This window comes from Galeopterus variegatus, unplaced genomic scaffold, assembly GCF_000696425.1.
Source record: "Galeopterus variegatus unplaced genomic scaffold, G_variegatus-3.0.2 Scaffold2418, whole genome shotgun sequence".
NCBI classification, from domain to species: domain Eukaryota; kingdom Metazoa; phylum Chordata; class Mammalia; order Dermoptera; family Cynocephalidae; genus Galeopterus; species Galeopterus variegatus.
Genome location: NW_007728529.1, coordinates 235,605 through 242,666, shown reverse-complemented (window position 1 = coordinate 242,666; position 7,062 = coordinate 235,605).

The window sequence follows — 7,062 nt, the reverse complement described above, 5'->3', positions numbered from 1 at the left end:
CGGGAGCCGGCCGGTCCGCTGCAGCCCGGCGGCCGGACGCGAGCGAGTCAGCCCCGGCGCGAGCGCGCTCCGCCAGCTCCTGGCTCCCGGGTCTCCAACTTTAAGCCCTGGTCCCCCCAGCTCATATGCACTACAAAGGTGCTGGAAGGCGGCCAGGGACTGTTGCCTTGCACTGACATTGGCTTGAACATCACTCCAGGCACAACTCGTTTTGGAGCGAACCCAAAGAGCAGCTTCCCTGAACTTTACTTGTCGTGGCTGCTGGATGGAGGCTGAACTTCACTTTAGGGGGACGGGGGCGCAGAAGGATCTCGTAAAGGTGCCATAGGGAAAACGAGGCTGAAAACAAACGCGGAAGACTAATCCCAGGGTCGATTTTCTCTAATGTGCTGTCTTATGTGCCCCGTGCCAGACTCCAATCTATCTCTGTTTGTCTCTCTTTCTGTTTGATTCACTCTCCTTGTTGGCTAGAAATATGTACTGTGTACATAGAATGACCCTGGGGAGGACTATTCTGTAACTGAGATATGGCAGATAGAATGGGGTGCGCGGTTGCATACGCAGCCAGCCACAGACAGCTATATTTAGCAGTCGCGGGAACTGATAGGAGGCATCTGAGGGGAGGGAGGCAGAGATTCAAGGTGTATATGTAGGAAGAGCTGCATTTTGCAATCAGGAGAATGCTGCTGAACCTCAGTTTACTCCTCTGCAAAATGCTCCCAAAGTGGTCCCTTCCAGCCACAGGTTCAGAGATTCTCCAGCCAGACATGTACGTTTATGTTGGACCACAGTACTGTACTTGCTCCCATTAGGAGTTCTCATGTGAATGATGATTCAGAAAAACCTTTGGTTAGGGCGCACATGGGTGTTCATGCCTTCCACAGGTTATGCAACCAAAACTTCAGGAAACTAAATTGGAAATCGGACCTTTTCATACAAAACATAACCTCAGGTCATTAACCAAAGCTTTGGCAATTATGTTACATCATTTGTCTAACCAACAAATTTTAAAATGTATTTGTGCATTTCTGTTCTTTAATCCTACAACTGGACCTTCTCAGTTCACTTGGGCTAGGATATGCAGAATCAAATATCCGGATGAAAAAGAGATAGAAAAAAGTTTTAAACTGAATTAACCGAATTAAAGGCTAAGCAAGCACATACACTCACATATATATACCTATTAATGAGACAAAAGATATGGTAAGTAAATCATGCATCTATAATCTCGGATAGTTTATACTTTGTAATAAACTTCCTTTGCTCCTGGCCAAATAGACTCGGATACAACTATTAATACTTTGCTTTAATTGCTATCCCAAACACCCAATAGAGGACCTGACAAAATGTTTATGGCATATATAAATGTTACCAATAGTAACACTTTTAAATATATTATACTAATAAGTACAAATTTTATTTAATTCTTACAAAAACAATATTTTTGGACAATAAGCAGATGCAGCTGATTTAATGGGAAGCCAAAATTGTTTAGTATTAATAAATATAGATTATAAGCAAAGAAAGGGTTAAAAACACATTAGGTGAATCACAGATATTTCTCTTTATGGCCAGCAACCATTACTTTTCAAAGCAATTTTTTACAGATGATTTAGTTTCCGTAAATCACACTTTCAATTTTCAAATGCTTTTTTAAACACATGCAAAAGCACTTCATAGGGCTCTTAAAAGATCGGAACCTGCCAAATTATATACAAATGGCACGAAGAATCCTACAAGTCCTGAAAGAAAAAGGAGACACAGACATACCCCCATGGAAAACAGCAGTCCTCATCTCCCTGCTAGGATACAGACACTGACCAGAAAGGTAAGGTGCTTTCTCGAAATGCTAGAGCTACAGAGAGAGAGAGAAAATCAAAACAATCCTACCCTGCTGGATCAAGAGCGTCTTTCCAGAAATGTTCCATGGGCTTGTAGGAGTCGAGGACCGAGACAGTGAGAAGGAAGGAAAGAGTGTGCTCACATGTGCGAGTGGCTCGGTGCGTGAGTGAGGCAGAGCATGTGTGGATGTGTTTGTGTGTGGAATGGCAGGGATTCGGTAAGCAGCCAGTAGGCAGGGCACTTGGCAGCCCCTCCCGGCAGACACGGCAGCTGGGCTGCTGCACAGAGATGGATGAATGGCACTGGGAAGTGAGGGGAGACTTGCTGTCTGCTCGTGGAGAGCACTGTGGTGCAGCTAGAGTGAGCGTTACTGGGGAGAAGAAACTCCAGCCCCCTCTGCCCCTTGCCCTTGAAGCATGGAGAGTGTCCCATGCTTTCTGCTGCCATCCTAAGCAAGAGGAAAAACAGGCTTGCTGTAAATCATAGTCTTATGGCTAAAATAGAATGCCAGTCAAAAGTGTATGGATATCAAGTTTACACAATGTGACATGGGCGGTTTTTCCTAAAGAATATAATTTAACAATAAAAGCCTTCTGGGATACACTTGGATCAAATGCCTTGCTGGCCCCAGCCCCCAGTCTCTGAACAGACACACTATTGCCATGCCTCCGATTGCACCAGGAAACCAGACTTTGGAATAACTGTTTTGGCATTCTAGGGATGTGTTTCCAGCTGAAACGTAATACTCCTCCACCTAGTTAACCAAACCCACAAACCTTTCCACAAATAGCTCAGTTGACTGCTTTTTGTAAACACGTGAAAAAATATATATTATTAAAAGCCTAGGAGATGAAGATAAGACAAAGGTGGGTACCTCTGTTTTAAACTAATTTTAGGCTTTCAAGTTGTACTGGTATTGGTCACAGGGAGAGGTCTCTCATTTCCCAATGGTGCCCACATGGATCCACCTGGTCCTCAACTTTTCCCTTGACCATGGTACTAACACACGTAATGTAAGGTTCTCCTACTGTGTCTGCACCCAGGGTCCCAGGACACATGATGCCTAGTGGAACCTTTGTTGCCAGACATTAGTCACCGCTTTGGGTATTGAATGACTCTAATCACAATGCCAGGAGTGGCCAGTCTCTGGCCCAGGGACACTATGCAGTTTTACCAAGAGATTTATGACTGGCTCTTGAGACCAGTACAAAGAAAGAAGTAGAAAGTCATAAAAATGTTAATGATGTCATAATGCAAATATATATTTTTGTGCTTTGAAATACCCAAAGTATTGTGGTCTTGGAGCACAGAAGAGCTCCCACCACAACAGCAATGACAATAAATATTGAATATAAATAAGTATAGAAAAGAAGGATGGTTACCCTTTGTTGGTGACAGTGGTGACTCCTGTTGACTGGAGAATCCTGGTGACAATGGCTCCTACCAAATGTCAACAATGGCCACCCATGCACTAGGCCAGTCTGAAATAAAATAGGAGTATGCAAGGAGGGAAGAAAGGACAGGAGAGAAAAAAAGAAAAAAGAGGAAGAAAGAAGGGAGAGAGGGAGAAAGGAAAGGGAATCTGCAAACATGCGCCTTTAAGGTAGGAAGGGTAAGAAGCTTAGCTATCTCCTCGTAGCCTTTGATTATTCAGAAACTTACAGTCCAAGTGAGTCCAAGATGTTCAAAAAATGCAGTTTTCTTGACCACTTTGTCTCCAGCACTGTCTTTCACACTCTCCTTGGTAAGATTCATCCCCAGTCTGGGAGTCCGTGGGTGGGAACACAGGCTGCACTGTGTCAATTTCCCTCTAGTGCCTCTAGGGACAACTTCATGCTTGGCCTCCCGCTCTCTCTTCCTTCTCTACGCTCTCACGCTGGACACACAAACCTGCCGCTGTGACTTGCTGGCACTTCAAAATGAAGAAGCATAAAGTCTCCTTCTCTAGCTCCACTGCCAAATGTATCTCCAGACCCACTTTTCCAGCAGTCCCCTGGGCATTCTGGCTTAAGTATGAGTCATCATTTTCTTTCCCCCAAACATGGCATTCCGCTCAAATTCCCTATGTCTGTGCCTAGCATCACTGTGCCTCCAGTCACCCAGGTTAAAATCTCAGCGTCGTCGTTGAGAGCTGACTTACTTTCCCTTGCCTTCTCTACCTCATCAAGGAGCAATTCCTGACCACTCTAACTTTGCAATCTCTCTCTCTTCATCCCATCTCCGTTGCCCCCTTTCAACCCCTCATTTCCTTACCTTTTGTAAGAGCCTTCTAAGGACATCTCTGCCTCTTTCCTCCCCAACTTCTTCCTAGATTCTGCTGCCTGTTTATTTTCTTGGCTTCTTACAGTGCTTCAGGATTCGTCTTGTCATAACCAAGCTCCACTTTTAACCCAGAGCACAGCTTTCCCAGGAGTTGGCCTTCCTCTCTGCCCAGAACCATCCTTTCTAGTCTATCTCCTATGACTGTAGCCTATGCTTCAGCCAAACAAAAACTTGACACTCCAAGAACTCAGAGCTTTTCTGATTACTCAAAGCATTTCTTCTTTTCTGCCTAGGACTCCCACTTCCCTGGCTTATCAGAGAAAAGCATACCCAAATGCTACCACATTCATAACACCTTCCTTTATTCCCTATTCGAAGGAAATTTTCTCTCCTCTGAACTCCTGTGGCAGTTCTCATGCATTTATCACATTGCTCCTTGAATTAGAGTTATTTCTTTCTTTTTCATCCCCTCATCCTGCTCAGAAGCTCTTTGAGGACAAGGTCTGGCTAGAGTTATTTGGGAATTCTAAGTGCCTAGCACTGTGCGGGTCAAGTTAGGTCATCAAATATTGGCTGATTTATTAATCCAGACTCTTAACAGGATAAAATAACACCACATCTGCCTGGATAATCATCTCTAAAAGCTGACTTTTCGTGTGACATTCTACCATTTTTAAAACTGTTTTTGCTAAGAAATTATCTTTGTATCTTCATGCCGACTGGGGCCATAAAGTCAAAATTCAAATTCGTACGATCTCGAGGCTTAAGCCTGCAATTCTTGGCAGCATGATTCACAAGAGAGCTCTGAATTTTTAGTTCGTAACCAGATAGTACTATGACCAAACATAGCTCTTCTCTAGCTCCATTAAAAGCTTTTTACATTTACAAAAACATTATTCCTCCAACAGAAACATGAAAGAAAATAAATGTGGAAATATCTCCATAATAGATTACACTACTAGAAATGGTTCCTTTACTCTGAGATGTGAAGGTTTATCTATGTTCAAACTGATCATAATACTGATTATAAACGCTGTCTGGGAACTTGTTTTTGAGCATTTATTTGACATCATTGTTTCTCTTTAAAGTGGAAGAATAATGACTTTTTTAAAAAGTTTCTGCTCACTTTAAAGATAGTTTAGTTGTTTGTTTTAAGGGTTTTTGATTAGCTCCTGGACTTTTATCATCTGACCTTGGATTTTTGTTTTTGAGGGCAAAACTTAATAAAGTGAAATGCACATATCTTAAGTGCACAGTTTGATGAGTTTGGATAGATGGATATAACCATGCAACAACATTGCAATGGAAGTATAAACGATTCCCATCAGCCCAGAAATTTCCCTTTGTGCCCACTCTAGTCGACCCCCAACCCTATAGGCAACCATTGTTCTGATTTCTATTACTATAGATTTAGTTTGCCACCTGGCTCAGATGATTGCTTACAAATTGGAGTGCATAGACCCCATTTCCCACCAATGACACAACCAGCCAGGGGTTGGGCATGTAACTTTACCAGCATCAAGGTACAGAGCTATCTTCTCAGTCAGGCCCCTCTTCCCAGGATGGGGACCCTCAAAGCTATAGAATTATATTAACGTTATTCATGGACTTTTTAAGTGTCGCACAGGCTTTCAACATGATCAAATGTTACCTATGCCTGAAAAGATACACGTTAACAAGAAGCCAAATGGAATCAGATTCTTTAACATGTTTCTATACAGCTGTTTTCCCCCACTGCCACTCTAAGGGGAAAAGGCATGATTTGTAAACCAACGATCCAGCCAAAGACCCTTATGGTTACAAAACCTGTGACCTCTGATGCCATTTTCTGACTTCCTACCCAGAACTTGAGAAAGGTAGTTTGACTCTTTGGTTGTCAAGCAGAATGGCTATTCTTCATTGTGAATCAATAGATTATTTAAATACAATTCAGAGCTTAATAGAATTTAGTAAGTTTCACATTATATTTTCTTGGGAAACTTATTTTTTTAAATATTTTGGAATATTTTTCTAGAATTCACCTGTATTACATATAGTAGAAGACAATTTAGAAGGTAAATTGTCTTTCAATTTACCTTTCACTGTGCCGTGAGTGATACAAGAATTCCAGTTATTCCAATTATTGTTACACTGTGTCCCTCTTCCTTCCTTTATCTGTTGTTTACTTGAGAAATCTCATTGCCAGCTTAGGGTATTATTTCTCTGGGGATAGCAATATCCAGATTGTGCCTATGTTCACTTAGATTCAGATAGTCCTATCTAATGTTAAGAAGGACCTTTATATACAGATACATGCGTGCACACACACACACACACCAAAAAATAAATAAATAAATAATCAACCAAGAACCATTCCCAGTTTCAGAATCAGGCCTAGCCAAACGGTTATTAAAGAAAAGAAAAAAAAAAGGAGATTTGTGCATTTTGAGCCTTTTCAGGTCTTTCCTCCTGTTTTGAGCCCACAACTCCCTCCCACTCTTCCTAAGCATGCAGGTCTCCCATGCTAGCAAGTGCTTGTCCCCTCTTCTGACCCCCTCACTTACAGTCATACTGAGTTGAAGCAGTAATATGTTTATAAGCATGCCAATGAATGACTCATTCATTCAATTCACTCAAAAATTCTTGATGATATCTATTTACCAGGACCATTTCTAAGTGTTGGGCACTGTCTTAGTCATCTCGGGCTGCCATAACAAAATACTATAGACTGGGTGGCTTCAACAACAGCAATTTTACTTTATCACAGTTTGGGAAGCTGGAAATCTGAACTTAGGATACCAGCACAGTCAGGTTCTGATGAGGACCCTCTTCCTGACTTGCAGATGGCCGCCTTCTCAACTTGCCCTCACATGCCAGGGAGGAGGAAAAAAGAGAAAGAGACTTCCTCCTCTTATATGGCCACAGTCCTATTAGAGTACGTCCCCACCCTTCTGATCTCCTTTAACCTTAATGACCTCT